At 39.3% G+C, this 18523-nt stretch overlaps 1 long non-coding RNA gene and 1 pseudogene across 1 annotated transcript in view; one reads left to right on the forward strand and one right to left on the reverse strand.

The window, feature by feature from the left end:
• Positions 1–18523, reverse strand: part of LOC148109820 (uncharacterized) — a 247058-nt gene that overhangs the window by 216536 nt on the left and 11999 nt on the right. The window lies entirely within an intron of this gene.
• On the forward strand, positions 10784–11216 carry LOC123783069 (enhancer of rudimentary homolog pseudogene; annotated as a pseudogene).

Raw genomic sequence — 18523 nt, forward strand, 5'->3', positions numbered from 1 at the left:
ACACACTGTATTTTCCCCTCTAATTAGCATCTTTCTTTGCTTTTCTTAGGGCGCTTATATGTGGTCCCAATAAAAGTCTGAGCATTCCCAAAGAGTTCTTCATCTGTTTCTCAGCATTTTTCTTTTGATTCTTGGCCTTCATTTACTCTATAAAAGCACATTGGAACATCAATGCAGATCCCTGTTTTTGCAATTGTTCTCTCTGCACAATTAGGCATAATAATTAAAGCATCCTTTTCGTCTGAAAGGCAATTAAAGTACAACTTTGGAAACATGCGACAATAATATTGAATAATGTTACATTTGTCAGTGAGGTCACTAAATGGGCAATAGATCTTAGAAGGCAAATGGTCTTTCCTTTGTAAACAGAGCATTGCTGAGCTTACTTAAATGGCTCTAATAAGTCCCATCTAGTCCCGTAGCAGCTAGCTGTTTCTATTCCTTCATCACAAGCAAACACTTTAATGGACACATGCCCGTTCACAGACTGACGATAAATGAGTCTAAAACCACTTGGAAATCATCAGACAAGTAAAAAGAAAGCATTACAGATTTTTTAAAAATAATAATATTTAAAAGAAAGCCTCCGAGACAGAATGAAAGATGATACCCTACCAAATGTTTAACTACAAATTGAAAGACATCTATGTCGACTATAAAGTAGCTACCAAATAAATGCACCAAACCCCTGGCCAGCTCCACTTTTGCAACAACATTAGCTCTCCTTCACTGCAAATCGTTGACTCCTCTACTCCCCACCAAAAGTAACATCCATGAGGGCAGAAATAGTGTCACCTTTGTTCAGTATATTATCCCCAGCACCTGAATTAGTGGCTGACAACAGGTGATGCTCAAATTTTTGTATGTGTCTTACTGTGTTCATTTCATTTTTTATTGGAGTTTAACAGACCACAGAGAAGCACACATATCATGGGTATAAAACTTACTAAATTGTCACAGTCTGCACACATCTATGCAGCCAGAACACAGAGCAATAAACAAAACGTTACCAGCACCTCAGAAACCCTTTTGTACCCTTTCCCAGTTACTATCCCCACAAGAATAAATGCCATCCCCAATGCTAACAGCATCATTTGTTTTGCTTATTTTTAGACTCTGTAAACAGAACCACATAATGTGATCTCTTTCGTGTGTAACTTCCATTCAACACTACACTGGTGAGATTCATCAATGTTGTCGGTAACTGTAGGTTACCCATCTCCCATTGTGTGTATGTGCCAGTTTACTTACCCATTCCACTGCTGATGGCCATTTAGGTAATTTCCAGTTTGGGGCTAATACAAATAGTGCTCTTATGAACATTCCAGTGCATATCTTTTAGCATATACATTTCTGTTGGATATATGCGTGGGAGTGAAATTGCTGTGTTACAGAATATGTGCGTTTCCAGACTTATACACTAACGTTTTAAGCCATTAACAATATGAACTTTAAAAGAACCCATATTTTACTTGAATTTGGGGTGAAATTAACACAGTTCAATGCCTTGATTTCCACGTGAAGAAACTAAGGGCCACATTCATTTAAGAGGGCAACAGAATGGAACGCACGCTGCTACCATCTTGCTGTGTGGCCTTGAGCAAGAATACCGTGGCCTCGATTTCTTTACATAAATTGAGGAAATTCAATAAGATAATCTCAAAATCACTTCCACATTCCAGCTCTAAAATTCTATAACTCACTTGGAGCACAACTGCTGGAGTCATGACTAAAAGCCATGCTTCCAAACCCATATCCACTAGTTTTAACCTCATATCAGCCTTTATTTCAGTGAGATTAATTATTGATATAATTATTTATTATCAACATTAAAAGTTAATCATATTAGCTAATATTTATTGAACACTCTTTTCAAGTGTTTTCCAGGTACTATCTCATCAAATCCTGACAACAACTCATAAGGAGTTATTATAATATCCTCCCCCCGTTTACAAACAAGGAAACTGAGGACACAAATGGCTAAATGCCCAGTCTAAGGTCACAGAGCCACAAAGTGATTGAACTAGGTTCTTTTAGACACTATGCACAAATAACTCCGTGTGCAGTCATCTTTAAACCTTACCAGCATCCAATGCCAAGGCCTTTTGCTATAACTTACAGCCGTTTCTAGCCACTTGTTCCAATGGAAACTTGTTTCTCCTTAGATTCCTATATGTGACTTGTGACATACACAGTCTGACATAAGCCACGCTACAGCATTTTCTGTGGGGTGCTCCCAAGCTGGGCTTAGCCTGTTGACAGATTCCTCACTGACATCTCCCAAGATCATCTGGTACTGATCTCTATCTGTAACAACACTGGACAGATTTCTTGACTCGGGATTTTATGACGGCAGTAAAACTAATGAATCACAAATGTCTGAACCCATATAGGAAACAATGCTAAAGGAGATAGTAAAATTATGTATCATGATCTATCACAAACTATAAATATTATGCATCGGGTATCTGATAGTCAAGTCTAACTTCAGCTTGAAAACAACCTGGTGGAAACATTTAGTCATGTCGTAAGTAAAATATCTATGCTCTGATACAATTCAGATTTTTGCTTCCATATTCTTTGGCCCTTTTTTTTATGTTCCATGAAGATTTTCATAGGCTCTAAATTTCCATTTAATTATGTACTAGATTTCTGGTTACTCAGTAAAGAGAATTCTCGGGTCTTGTCTGAAATCGCTCTAATTGCTGGCTTTTCGTGAGGAGGAAGGGCTGTGCATCAGCTGATTTTTAAGGAGGCTTTGCTTTCCGTCAAAATACTTGGCGGTGGTATGTCTATAGCATTATCTTGCTATATGGAAATTGTCCCCTTATTTCTACACATAAGTAGAATGTGGTTCACAATCCATTTCTTCTCTAGCTTATCTAAACTGATCTATAACTGGACTTCTAACCAAATTCTACCACGATCTACATTTACATTTAGTCCTTTCCGAATGTTCAGGCTGGGCGTGGTAGGTAAGGAAGGGGCCTTACCCTGTATAGTTTGGGGTAGGAAGGCTCTCTATTCTTCCTGCCCTTACAAATACATTTTAGAAAATCATATTGTACACACACACATATCACCCTAATTACTGCATAATCTCTCACCAAAGACCATACTGTTTAACTGCTTACTACACAAGCAAGCTTGACTTTGCCATTATAAATATTGAGGATAGCAGTTCTACCTGGCCATTTTGCCATGATACATGTAGACTTATATAACCTGGAGAGTGGCTCTAGTTCTCCATCTAAAGACATATGAGGGTAGCAACTCAGTGAAAGCCACAATCATGAAGACTGCCTTCCCTAGATACTTGTTCGTTGGTAGTATCTCCTGCTTGGGTCAAAGGTCCACATGTGACCCCTATCAAAGTTCAGTAACTGTAACTGTTTCCAGACCTTTCCTGCTACCTGTGATTCAGCCATTAGTAAATCTCAGTGCCCTTACCTTGGTCACTAATGATTGTGCAATTATTTAACATGTACGGGCTGACCAACAAATAAATGATTAGTAGTAGTAATTTTGATTAGCAGCTTTATCTTTCTGTAAAACCTCAAAACAGATCCAAACAAACTGTAGTCATTATCAATTTAAGGACTGTACAGGTCAGCCCACCAAGAGGAAATCCGTTCTAGATTCTCTTCCTCGTTGCAGTGACTGGTGTTAGAATCATTATTTTTGCTTCTTAAAGTATAGAGAGAAAAAGTCAGTCCTCATGATTTGGAGGGAAGGAATAGGCAAAATAGGAAGATCATGATCAAATCTCTTACCAACTAGGTATGAATTGAGAGACAGGAGCAGAGTGATGAATAGAGAGCCCTTTTCCCGTACTTTTGCAGGCTGTCTACTACTTCTATATCAGATTTTACAAATAAGAGCCAGAACTGGAAGAAGATGGGAACAGAGACACATTGCTCGTAGACAACTGCAATCACACCACAGACTCCTTCTGCTGCAGTCCCTCAGAACTACCTGCTTCTGACCCCTTCTACAACATGATTTGAGACAGCAGTATAGATCAGAAGAGGAAGCTATTTCACTGGAAGAAGGTACAGTTAAAAATAAAATATGGATAGTCTGTGAAGTTGAGAACATTTTCAAGTTCCTCAAACATTATGGAAATAGTGAACCTAATAAGAGGGGAACTGGGGAATGTTTACATGAAATGAAATGAGACCTCACAATTATAGCTACAGTTTGACCGAATGGACAAGGGTGCATAACCCATTCTTTCTGTCCTAGACACAGGGCTCTTTCCCCGCACTAATGATAATATTATAGAAAAATTACATGAAAATAAAGTAAAAAGAAAATTAAAAAAGAGGTCTGAGAAGATGTATGAGAGGAGTTAATTGCATAGAAAAAAATAAAGTCAGCAAGCAAAAGAATTTGAAATTTGAGAGTTAACATAAGCCTGTATTATGGAGAGTCTTCTGGGTACCATTGATCTGTTATTTCTCCCATAGTCTGTTGAAGTCTAAGTGGATGATAAATAATGTAGTTACATAACCATGTTTTCCCTGTTGTCAAGAACACTGCTTGAAACTAACCATGGACTGAAGAGAGGGAAGGGTTTTCTCCAGGAGCCTTGTATAAATTGAGCTGGGATTGCAGTGAAATAGTCAGCTGTGGCTTAGTTTGATCTACTTATCTGTACTACCATCTGAGGGTTAAGCCTGCCCAGAGAAGAGAGTAGAACAGATTTCATTTTCTGTGTACTTAAAATAAATCTTGGATTTCATGAGCAGTGAGTACTTGCAATAAATCTCCTTTTACTTAAATTAGATTGATGAGATTGCTCTTTTTTACATACAAACAATCTCCGACAAAGATGGGGATTTCGTTAAAAACAAATTCTCCCATCAGACAGAAACACGACCTATCATTTGGATTTTAGTCAGAAAGCAGAAACCACCTGAGGTATTTCAAACAGATAGAATTTAATCTAAGGAACTGAATAAGCTAGTGATGAAAAAACTAAGGAGCTGAGCAGAAGATGGTGAGCCATCTCAGGGATGAGCAACAGGAACACAGGAAGGACGCTGTGTTCCCAAATGCAGAAGCTGAGGTCACTGGGTATAAGGTGGAACCATAGTGGGCCTTTCCAGGGAGGTCATAAAGAGAGACACTTTCTGGCAGGGTCTGGACCCACCCACGAGGCTCAGAGATGCTGCCAGAGATGCCACCAAAAGCAAAGAAGAGAGAAGTCTTCTCCCCTTCCTTATGTCTCCTTTATACCAGGGAACCCCATTGGCCAAACCTACAGAGATGCTAGAGGCCTAAGAAACATAGTTTCTTGTCATACAGAACAGGAAAGAGAAAGATAGAGTATGAATCTGAAAGTAAGCAAGCCAAGCTCTGCCGCAAGTAGGCTCCAGGAAACACTCTGTACCACACTAGCACACACCGTGCGACAATTCTGGGTGGTCTGGGGGCATCATAACAGAACTTCAATTTGTGATTCTCCTTACATTTTTCCTTTTACCCATTTCATTCTGATCTTCAGTATCTTGCCCTGGGGATTTTTGTAAGATGTAAGACATATGTTACTTGAAATAATACACTCTCCTTATATAAAGTAAATGTCTAAACTGGCTGCGGATATTATACTAAAGGTACTAGAGGAAGAAGGAAGAGAGGGATTTACCCTTGTGAGCATTAGGCAGCAGAAGGGGAATCATTCTAAACACTAGAGAGAGGGTAGAATACTGATGTCTTAGGGAATCAAACACTCATATGCTACTGGGTATCAACACCCCAGGGAGAAGGCATGCCCTTAGAGAAAGTGGGTATGTGGTATCCCAGTGAAAGCTAAAACCTAAACACAGGAGACCCCTGCCTTGGCAGAGGGTCCCATGCCCTAAGCAGTGTCCAGATACAGCACAGCTTTCAGACAAAAAGGGAAGTGCAAGCTGAAGTATCGTATGTATCAAAAGGAGCCAATAAGCTTTGATTAATTCCCCATTCCAGCCTTCCCAACTCAGGTTTAACTTCAACATCTCAGTACTGGCAGAAAACAAATGGCACACTCAAAAAAGTTTAATGGAAAGAATTTAACAAGAGAACTATTACTTAAATCTTGAACAGGGGCACACCTGGGTGGCTCAGTTGGTTGGGCGTCCAAATCTTGCTTTCAGCTCAGGTCATGATTTCTGGGTTGTAGGATCAAGCCCCAGGTCAGTTTCTGTGCCCAGTAGGGGTCTGCTTGGGATTTCTCCCTCCCTCTCCTACTGTTCCCCCTCCCCCCCACTTATGCTCTCTCTCTCTTTCTAATAAATAAATATGAAATCTTTTTTAAAATTTTTTAAATAAATCTTGAACAGGATTAAGGAAATCAACAAGGATGATGAAGCGTAGTGGAGAAAGTCAAGGCCTGAATGGAAAAAGGAAGAAAATGGTGTTACCACAACCCCAAAGGAGCCAAAACCACAGAGCAAAAGCCTTCCTCCAAGTAGTCCTGATGCCTTAGGGAAGCACATTCACTGTTCCAACAATGGTGAGAGACAAGAAAAAAGTGAAAGAAATAGATATCCCAACTTTTTTTCTTTCCTTTTCAACTCTAGCTGCTACCTCTCTGGTTAAACCCATTTAGAAGTCAAAAAGCACAGCACATAAGCCCAGCTAAGGCAATCTATGGGTCCCAGGGCACAGAACAGACAGAAAAGTCCTAAAATCAGGAGAGGCTAAATAAAGAACAACCCAGAGAATATCAAAATACTAATTCAAAAGATATATGCATCCCTATGTTTATTGCAGCAGTATTTACAATAGCCAAGATTGGAAACAACCCAAGTGTCCATCCATAGATGAATGGGTAAAGAAGAGGTGAGATAGATAGATAGATAGATAGATAGATAGATAGATAGATAGATATAAATATTACCCAGCCATAGAAAGAATGAAATCTTGCATTTGCAACAATAGAGGGTATAATGCTAAGTGAAATAGTCAGAGAAAGACAAATACCATATGATTTCACTTATAGGTAGAATTTAAGAAACAAAACAATGAACAACAACCAAAAAAGGAGACAAAGAAAAAAAAAACAGACAAATATAGAGAACAAAGTGCTGGTTGCTTGAGGGAGGGAGGTGAAATAGGTGAAGGGGATTAAGAGTACACTTCTTATGATGAACACTGAGTAATGTATAGAAGTGTTGAATTACTATATTATACACTTGAAACTGATGAACACTATATGCTAATTATACTTGAATTTTAAAAAAAATTAAGAGGAGGGGAGGATAAAGAAATAATAACCAGCACCCAGCAGCTCCAGATTTTGTGAGGTCTGAGGTCTCTACAATTTGAGGGGCTTACTTAAAAAAATAACAATATATAATAAAAATATAACATTAGGAATGGAAGTGCATATTTGTTTATATCAAGAAGAGAAATCACAAAAAAAAACAAAGTTTAAATAACTGACAAATACTCAACTATCAGAATCTGAAAAAAAAAGCAAATCCTTATTAATTAACTACTTAAGACACTTTTCTAATATTTACCATCTTTATAGTATTGGCTGTAATTTTTTCATCATCTCTTTATATAAGAACACACTTTCTAATATCAATTTTTGTAATGAGAGTAGAAAGATAATTTCATATTTTCTAGAATCAAAATTTTTTTAGTATTGATAACTGGAAATGCATATACTATACAATGTTACACAGAAATATATTTTTATTGTCTGTAGGTCTAAGTTTGTGCCCTACAAACACAGGAATTTTGATAAGTTCTATTTTGTATGAGTACCATAAATTTTTAAATGTATGCTGCTTCTTAATTTGCTTATACTATCACTTGTATTCATTATCAAAAATATTCATATCAAAAATATTCATTATCAAAAATATTCAAAACAGCAGAGCATTTCCATTTTAAGGAAGTGTTGATGAAAACTGAATTCTCCACCGACAATTAAACACATCTGATGACTGAAAGAATTTTCCAGAGATCAGTTTCAGGTTCCACACTTTGCACACCTAGTTTTTACTCTAGGATCCATGTTTCTGCTTCTAGGAACCATAGAAGTTAATTCAGACACTGATGGCTATCAATGGCTTAACTACACAAAAGTGACTGAAAAAACATATAAATGTATCTCTTTAAACTCAAACTAAATATCATAAACTCAGTTTTCCCTAAGCTGGATCTTATAAAATCCTGAAAAATGGTTAAAGGAAATACAGGTCAGTGACGTTTGTAGACTTGCATTTGAATCAAGAGTCAAAATATACTCATGATATAATTTACTTAAAAAGAAATTATTACCTAACTGTTCACACAAAAGGTCTGGAAGCAATAACTAACTCAGGAACACGGAGTGCCCCTAGTGTCCAGATTGTGGTTTCCAAATATCATTTCCACAAAAAAAATCCTGAAATCCTTGGAGAGATGGCTGATTTCGGGTCTGGTGCAATAAACTTATATAAGCCTAGAACATCCTGTCATGCCAAAAAGCAAAGAAGCTGTACACATTCACAGGTCTCATGTCAAGAGATAATAAATAGCCAAGTTAAAGGGACTAGATCATTTGTGCATTTAAAATTGTAACTCTACTAGATAAAAATGCATCTTTTTTTTATTTTTTTATTTTTTTTAATTTTTTTTTTGAATGATTTTTTATTATATTATGTTAGTCACCATACAGTACATCCCCGGTTTCCGATGTAAAGTTCGATGATTCATTAGTTGTGTATAACACCCAGTGCACCATGCAATACGTGCCCTCCTTACTACCCATCACCGGTCTATCCCATTCCCCCACCTCCCTCCCCTCTGAGGCCCTCAGGTTGTTTCTCATAGTCCATAGTCTCTCATGTTTCATTCCCCCTTCTGATTACTCCCCCTTTCTTTATTCCTTTCTTCTCCTACCGATTTTCCTAGTTTTTATGTTCCACAGATGAGAGAAATCATAGGATAGTTGTCTTTCTCTGCTTGACTTATTTCACTTAGCATTATCTCCTCCAGTGCCGTCCATGTTGTAGCAAATGTTGAGAACTCGTTCTTTCTGATAGCTGAGTAATATTCCATTGTATATATGGACCACAACTTCTTAATCCAGTCATCTGTTGAAGGGCATCTCGGCTCCTTCCACGATTTAGCTATTGTGGACATTGCTGCTACGAACATTGGGGTGCGTATGGCCCTTCTCTTTACTACGTCTGTATCTTTGGGGTAAACACCCAGTAGTGCAATGGCTGGATCATAGGGTAGCTCAATTTTTAACTTTTTAAGGGACCTCCACACTGTTTTCCAGAGTGGCTGTACCAACTTGCATTTCCACCAACAATGTAGGAGGGATCCCCTTTCTCCACATCCTCTCCAACAATTGTTGTTTCTTGCCTTGTCTATTTTTGCCATTCTAACTGGCATAAGGTGGTATCTCAGTGTGGTTTGGATTTGAATTTCCTTGATGGCTAATGATTTTGAACATTTTTTCATGTGTCTGTTAGCCATTTGTATGTCTTCATTGGAAAAGTGTCTGTTCATATCTTCTGCCCATTTTTTGATTTGTTTATTTGTTTCTCATGTATTGAGTTTGAGAAGTTCTTTGTAGATCTTGGATACTAGTCCTTTATCTGTAGTGTCATTTGCAAATATATTCTCCCATTCCGTGGGCTGCCTCTTAGTTTTTCTGACTGTTTCCTTGGTTGTGCAGAAACTTTTAATCTTGATGAAGTTCCATAAATTCATTTTATCTTTTGTTTCTCTTAAAATGCATCTTTTTTTAAAAAGCCTGAGGTCATACAGTTTTCCACAGTGGCTGTAACAATTTACATTCCCACCAACCCTGTACCAGGGTCCTTTTTTCTTCATGTTCTCCCCAACACTTGTTATTTCTTGTCTTGTACACTGAAACTAACAGAACATTGTGTGTCAACTATACTCAAATAAAAAAAACAAAGACATCCAATACGTGTCACACCAAGTAAAAAAAAAAAAAGCAAAATCTATGAGGTCATAACGATATATTTTTTAAAAACATCAATGGTTCCATATAAAGGTTTGTTAGGGCACCAACATCCCATGCTAAAATTGGACAAAGCAGGGCAGGGGGGGGAATTATCCTACCTTTTCCTGTATTAACTATATTCCAGTGTAATCAAATAATCAACAAAAAAAATTCTTCTTTACAGGAGAATTCCACTTAGTAATTACAGAAGGAATGATTAAATTTGAGTATCTGTATTTTGTAGCCCCTAAAGAAATAATAGCTCTAGACAATGGTCATCCAGGGTTGCTAAAGCCATCTGGGGAAAGACACATGGATCAGGCTGACAAGATCCGACAGCTCTGGTCAATCTTAACATTCCAAACAATAAAATAAGATAAAATACAAGACAATGAAAAGACAGCGTGTCGAGCATCATATGACTCTGATGTGACAGAATAATGAATCCACAGCACCATTTATGAAATGTTCTACCAAAAAAATTGAACTCGAATATGATCAAGCATCTAGATATAACAGATGAACATGCCAAATGACACCACAGGGAGGCAACTGGCCAATCCCGGAGTGCAAGGTATGCTGTGGGGCACAAGATCCAGTTTCTTCAACAAATAAATTCATTAAAAAAGAAATGGAAGGAAAAGAAAGTTTACAGATTTAAGGAATTTTAGGAAACACCAAATGCAATATGTGGACTTTAAAAATGTTATGGAACAATAAGGTAAACTTAGTGACTACTGAGAGCATATTTAATGATATTAAAGAAATAGTATTGCAGCGGTGGCGTAGGCAGGATCAGCAGCAAGAGAGTCTGGGGCCATGTCTCACACTATTCTGCCGGTATAGCCTACCAACAGGCCAGGAGGCAGAACTTATGCTATGACGCTGTGACTGAAGGCATTGACTGCGTTTGTAAAATTATGAAGATCATCTGAAGAGCCTCTGTATCACCTATGATATCAGTCAGTTGGTTGATTTTATCCATGATTTGGCAGATCTCAGTGGCCTTGTTTACAGAGCTGATACCCAGGCATACCAGCCTTACAACAAAGACTGGATGAAAGAAAAGATCTTCGTGCTCCCCCGTGGACAGGCCCAACAGGCTGGGAAACAGTTGAGTTGGAAGCCTTGGGGGAGGGGGGTGGTGGGCATGAACACCACTGTGGACAGTGTGCGTCAGTGGAAGTTTCAAGTTATAGTAATCCTGTTTCCACTGTGGTACACTCCAGCCAGGATTGCGTGTATTAGATGAAACGTGAGGATCTTGGCCAATCTGAAACCCCCATGGCCCCCTTCCCCTCCTTTTGTTAAATGTAAGTATTTTTATAATTTAGATGGAAGTTGATTTTTGTCAGTTAATGTTGGTCCCAGTCCTTCAAACTCTCCATATCTGCTTTATAGCATTCACTGCACTAACCCTTCTTCAATTTGGGGTGGGAGTGGTGACAGTTTAGTTGCATGTTCAAGATAAAATCTTAGTGAAAAACAAATAAATGTTCCTTAGGGTTTTGTTTTGTTTTCTAAGAAGAAATAGTGTTAAGAGTTTTTTGGTTTGTTTGTTTGTTTGGGCTCTAACAATAACTTAAAAAATAGTGTCTTGTCTCTCAGAGACACATACTGAAATATTTAGGGGTGAGGTAATATTGTGTCTAGTATTTACTTCAAAACTATCCAATAGGCAGGAGTAAGGCATAGGAGAGTCAGTGTAGATGAAACAGGACTGATCATGTGCTGACGATAGTTGGATCTGGGCAAGAGGCATATGGAGATTCATCATACTATTTTCTCTAATTTCATATATGATCAAAACTTCCATAATAATTTTTTTTTTCAAAGAGCAGCTGAAGAAAAATGAACTTTCCAAAAGGTTCACTAAAACTGTGAAAACGCCACTTTCCTCTTATATCATAGAGAAGGAAGTCTCCTTAGGCCTTCAAGTCTTCAGGCAGAGAGATTGATCCAACAGTTGATTCCCTTCTCTCTTTCTAATTCCTAAATGTTGTCTGTAGTGTCAAGCACTCAAGGCTAACTTCATAATTATTACAGAACATATGTCTACCTCACCAGACAAAGACTGAAACATTGCATTGGGATATCCTGACTCAGTTGTGTGTAACAGGACAAAAACCTTTCTGAACCCTGAACGGACTTTGAATTAACAGACACTCCAGTGTTACTTGAAGGCCGTGGCTGAGTGAGAAATAAATAAATAAATAAATAAATAAATAAATAAATAAATAAAGCAAGCAAGCCTCAACAAGCAATCACTAAAAGGCACTTGGGTTGTCGGCCAAGTGACAGATCTCTGAATGCTGGAGAGCTCAAGAACTCTGCCCTATCATAACTTCTCCCTGAAAGAACTAAAACGCTTTCTTCCTCTGCCCCCACCAGCCTCTGGAGTCCTTGCTTTACAGAAGCTTAAGGCTCAAAGTTTCTACCCTTCCATCTTGATAAAGTACAGAATTAATCAGGATTACAGAACCTCTAAATCCATACATAAAATTTTTTTTGTTTGAATAGATCATGTGTTAGACAGTGACACCTATTGGTAAAGTGTAGTATTGTAAACTAGGACTGCTGAATATTGTCAAACAGTCAGCTCTAACTCAGACATAATGGAAAAAAGCCAGACTGAATCCATGGCAGGAAAAAAAATCACTTTAATATGGTTTTATCACCTTCAAATAGTATAGGTAATTCAACCTAGACTACAGGTCAGGTAGGTAGTTTCTCGACACTTACAGGAAGTATTTTTGATGAGGACAGCAAATTTTCAGCCTGAATTGTAGTCATATTGCCTTAAGTTGCAATTAATTTTTTTTAAATGGGTGTTTCCAAAGTTCTTAAAGCCACTTTGTTGTCTTAAATGGGCAAACATTACACAGCCTTATTTCAATGAATTTTTAAGTGAATTTTATTTCTTTTAAAGTGACCCTACCTAAAAATTCACAAGTTCCAAGCTTGTGGAATCCAAATTAATAAAAAATATATATATTCTATACTTGAATTAGACAAAAGATTAGGAGAGTACATTTGAGCATTCTAAATGCTCAGTGTGAATATGGAAAGAGGTGGCTTCTAAGTATGAAATAAATAATCTCAATCAATTATGGACAGGAAGGATGGCTCCTCTCAGTAAGGGAACAGACTATAGGAACAAAGATTAGGGAAATGTGAAAAGTAAAATCCCGCCAATTGTTTAAAATGTCCAGCCATCAACTTGATCCTTTCCCTCATCAAAAGTTCTTACTTTGTTCATTAGAATGATTTATATAACTCATAAAAATAATTTCTATAACTTAGAATCACTTATAAATATGTTTATATTATAATGTAAATATACATATATGGTATAAATATATATCTAAGTATTTCACATAAACATATGAAAATATATTTATACCATAAAATTACATTGTAAAATAATTTTAATAATGAAATCAATGGGAAAACTAGATTCACTCAAAGTACTTGTTTTATAAACCCCACTTGAGAGACTATGTCAACACATTGCACAGTAAGTGATGCCTCAAAGAAGTCTTCTTGAGCCTGGGCTTCTCCCTGGTATAAAATAATCCCCCCCCCCCAAATCTCTCAGTCATTTCCTTCCTAACACTCAACAGCACTATAATGGGTGGTGTGAGGTTTTCTCAGGCTCAGTTCTTTTTTTTTTTTTCCTTTAAAGATTTTATTTATTTATTTATTTGAGAGACAGAGAGAGAGAGCCCGAGTTGGGGAGGGGCAGAGGGCAGGGGTGAAGCAGACTCCCCACTGAGCAGGGAGCCCGATGCTTGATTCCAGGACTCCAGGATCATGACCTGAGCTAAAGGCAGAGGCTCAACCGACTGAGCCACCCAGGTGCCCCTCAGGCTCAGTTCTGAACTCACCTTCCCCCTAGTCTCCTCCTCAATGACTTCTCCTCTCCCTGAGTCCTGGTCTCCTCCCCTCGGTGACACAGAAGCCAGCCTTGACTGCCTCTCAGCACAAAGCAGTGCGAACATTTTCTTTTCCTCTGTGGCTCTCTCCCCTCCCCTCTGCCTCGCCTTTTAATCAATGCCAGAGGAGCACTTGGAGGAATCCACTCTCACGTCCTAATGTCACTGTGTGGCCGAGGTGCTTGATCCTACAGGAGCCGAGGGTACAGCAGGGACCCCAAAAGCCTTCGCGTCTCTGGAGGGCACGTGGGAAGCATGTATGTTCACTATAGGCGATGTAGTAACCACACTAATTCTGTAACAAGAAATTTCAAATTGCAAAAACACCTAGCCTGGAAGGATTGGATGTAGAAGGAAAAGAAGAAAGAACAGACAACCAAGGCCCCTGCATACTTTGCTAATGCTTTCTAAAGGCAGGACAGCCGGTTAATAACAGACCAGGAAGGCAACCTTGCAGTTGATTTTTACTTTCTAAGCCCATCATCAAAGCATGTTTAATGGGATCCTGCATGGGGCAGGAGGGCCCTTGCCAAAATTAAAATCACGAAGGGTTGGCCATCTGTGAGAGTTACGGGAATATGGGAAGAGTCAGAGAACAAAGGAGCAACTCCTAGAATAAAGAAACATTATTTAACTCATAATTGTTTTTTGGTTTGTCCTTGTTTACCATAGGATTGTGGGGGAGAAGAGTTCGGAATCTTTAAATAAATAAAACATCACAGTCATGCTGAGTTATTCAAGTCATTCACTCAGGGAGTCAACTCCAAGACAGTTAATTGGAGTCAAATGCAGATCCTGAGGGGCAGCACCTTAGTGAGCAGATTCAACGTTTTACATAAACACCAGGATGCTGGTTACCAAAAGCTGAGAACACTACCAGCTGGAAAGGCCCAAAGCTCTTATCCTCTTCACAAAAAGGTAGGAATAAATCACTGGTACTCAAAGTGTGGCCCCGGGACCAGCAGCCGCAGTATCCCCTGGAAGCTTATTAGAAATGGGAATTCTCGGGCCTCACCCCTACACACTGAAACAGAAATTCAGATGGCGGTGTTTGCATAAGCCCGCCAGGTGATTCTGAAGCATCTCAAGCATGGGAGCCACTGGAAGAAACTCCTGGAGTAAATGACAGAAGTGGTTCAAGAACTTTGTTACAGTGAAATCGGGACACGATGAGTCTCTCCCTTCCTACCTGGCTTTGCCCAGGTCCAGGCCACCACAGCTTCACACCCGGACACCTGCAAGAGCCATTTCTCTCGTCTCCCCATCTGGCTCAGGCTCCTCCAGTCCATTTCCCACGGTGTCCTTGAAATTACAAATCAGCTAGTGTCATCCCTTTGATTAATACCCTGCAGTAGCTTCCCACAGTATTTAGGAGCAGGCCCAATTCCTGACCTGACTTCTGCTGTGTTGCCCAAACATTCTCCCAAGCTTGATCTTTGTTGTACCCTAGGCTCCAGACAATTTGAATTGCTTTTAGCTCCTCAAATTCAACTTCCCGGCCATGATGCATGCTCTTTCTACCACCCGAAACACTCTTTCCATGTCTGTTCATCAGGCCAATCTGGAGGTGACTTGGTGGGAAGAAGAGAAAACCCACAGGGGTAAGAGTTGTTCAAGAGTGAGGAAGAGAGCAGAAAGGAGAGGAACTGTTACCCAAAAGAGTGCCAGCCCGTGCTGTGAACTAGGTGCACAGGGTCTTGAGGCGTGTCCTAGCCTTCAACCTTCACCTTCTGCAGGTGTTCAACCTATCCCTGACTTCACCTTTAACGCCCTCAGCTTCTTCTGGACCCCCTAGGCCCCAAATACAAAACACTCTCTGGAGATTAGGCTCTACATGGCTTCCAAAAGATAATTAGCTATTGGATGTGCAGGAGTTCTCAAAGTGTGGTCCCCAGACCAGAAGCATCAGCATCACCTGGGAACTATTTAGAAATTCAAATTATTAGACTGAATAATTCTGAACCTACTCTATCAGAAACTTTAGGACAGGGCTCTGCAATCTGTATTTTTAAAAATCCTCCATGGGGCACCTGGGTGGCTCAGTCGTTAAGCGTCTGCCTTCGGCTCAGGGAGTGATCCTGGCGTTATGGGATCAAGCCCCGCATCAGGCTCCTCCACTGGGAGCCTGCTTCTTCCTCTCCCACTCCCCCTGCTTGTGTTCCCTCTCTCTCTGGCTGTCTCTCTCTCTGTCAAATAAATAATTAAAATCTTTAAAAGAAAATAAAAATAAAAATAAAAATCCTCCAGATAACTTTTATGTGCAATAAAATTTGTGCCTAAAATAGCTGTGTTAGAGCCTATGCTAATGGAACACCAGATATTCTCCTTGGCCCAAGAGAGGCCATTAAAATTTAGGCCTTTTGGTGATAATACCCCTCCCTCTTTCGTGTAAAGCTCAAGATTGTCTCCACTAGTATGACTAAATATCAGGCAGGTGGAGCCAGGCAGAGCTATAGCACCTGTCAGATGCACTTGTATAGATAGTGGTGACTGTAATAATTATAGCAACACTGATAATAATCAGTAACAGTGAATATGGGTGATCATTTGCTAACCCCTACAACATACTTTATTTATATATATTCAACATACACAGCCTTGGAAAGTAGAAATTAATATACCCCCTCAACAGATGCAAAAACCAAGTCTCAAAGAGGTCACATGATTTGCCTAAAGACACCTGACAGGGAAGGTCAAGGACTTAAGCCACTCACTCAACTGTACTGTTAATTCCTACAAAGGTGCAGGCGTGATTACCAGACAAACCCCGTTTCTGAAGCCAGGCCCCTCTCTTTCTAAGCAAACATGGCAACGTGTAGTGTTTCCTTCCGCCCATCCTGCCTTTCTTTCAGCCTCCTTTCTTTCAGTATTTGCTTTGGGGTATCTCTTCTCCTCACTGACCAATGATTGTGATGATGCAGTTTGCATTTTCTGTTGCCATGCAAAAAGTGGCAGACAGTGATATCTTGTGTGTGTGTGTGTGTGTGTGTGTGAGAGAGAGAGAGAGAGAGCGCCTTCCAGATGAAATGCAATGTGTAAATGGAAATTGTCATCATTATCCCCTGAATAAATGGAGAAGATGAACATTGGCTCTAGCAGAACTGGAAGGAAAAATTGGACTGCGAACAAAAGCATTATTAATTTAAGGAACTGCCTGAATTTGCCTCTGGCAGTTTCCTTTGTAAACACCGTTAACACTCTGGAATGCTTGAATTGTATCTAAATGCATAGCTTAAATATGTAAAAACAGAAACCTAGGCATTACTTTTAGGCATCCAGAGAATTGTTTGCTTCTAAAATCTGCCAGAACAAAATACAACTAGCATATGAGACTTCCAAATTAGGAGGGTCTAATATTTCTCATAAAATCCTTTCACAGAATATAGAATTGTTCACTACCTCCCACCCAAGACCTGATATAATTTACAACTGACAAAATGTGCCTCTGTAACACTGCTGGTGCAGAACGTGCTTCTATTTGTGTTTCTGTAACATGAACATGATTCTTGGAGGTAAATGGCTGCAGCAAGGGATATCTTTAGGCAACAGAGTTATTTAAGTGGCCAAGTCACAGCTGAGTAACTTTGTAAATGAACCTGGTAGAGTCAACTCTGTGGAGAAGAATAATTGCATCTTTATGACCTCATTCTGAGGTGGAAAGCCCCTCACTCAGGCACCATGGCGGGAGGCATTCGGAGAAAGTTGTCTTTTGGACACTAGAATCAAGTAAGTTATATTTCCCAGAAGGAAAACACATCTGTGATTTTGGATGAGGTGACTCTAAGTGAAAAGCCATCCTACCCTCACCAGGTTCACAGGTTTTCCCAAATAATCTGGAAAGTAAACATGGGCTTGTCAGTTCTCTGGAGCCTAAAAAAGCATTTGGGAGAAATCCTGACTGAGTGTGACGAGCAACAATAACCCCAGGGAATTTCCCATTTAGAAACAAGAGCATAAAGGAGGAGTGGAAGAGTTGCCACTAATTGGGAAACAACCAGCCCCTGGAGCAACTGGTGGTAACCGAGCATCTCCCCGCCCATGAGAGAGTCCAAGTTTGAATCCCTTGCCAAAGTAAGAATAACAAGCATGACAGCAACCAAGGGAAACTAGGGTCTTACAATGGATGGGGTAAGCACTATAATATGTGTGTGTGTGTGTGTGTGTGTGTGTGTGTGTGTGTGTGTGTGTATTTCCTCTCAACAACCTTATTAAGTAATTTAATAATGTTATTTGCATTTTACAGAGAAGGAAACTGAACACAGAGGTTATGTAATTTGCCCAAATTAGAAAGCAACAGAAGCAGGATTCAGACTGAGTCAGGCTCCAGAGTCCTTGCTCCTCATCACTTATATATGTCATCACATGGCATGGAAAGATGATGGGCTTTCAAGTTTGGCAATAAGGAGCTGAATTCTGGCTTAGTTACTTGGAGATCAAATTTGACCACACACACACACACACACACACACACACGCACACATGCATGCACAACGGACTATTACTAAACCATAAAAAAGAGTGAAATCTTGCCATTTGCAACAACACTGATGGATCTAGAGTATATTATGCTAAGTGAAGTCAGTCAGTCGGATAAAGACAAACAAATACCATATGATTTCACTCA

The sequence above is a fragment of the Ursus americanus genome, chromosome 6, assembly GCF_024610735.1.
Source record: "Ursus americanus isolate L20-20 chromosome 6, mUrsAme1.1.p, whole genome shotgun sequence".
Classification (NCBI taxonomy): Eukaryota; Metazoa; Chordata; class Mammalia; order Carnivora; family Ursidae; genus Ursus; species Ursus americanus.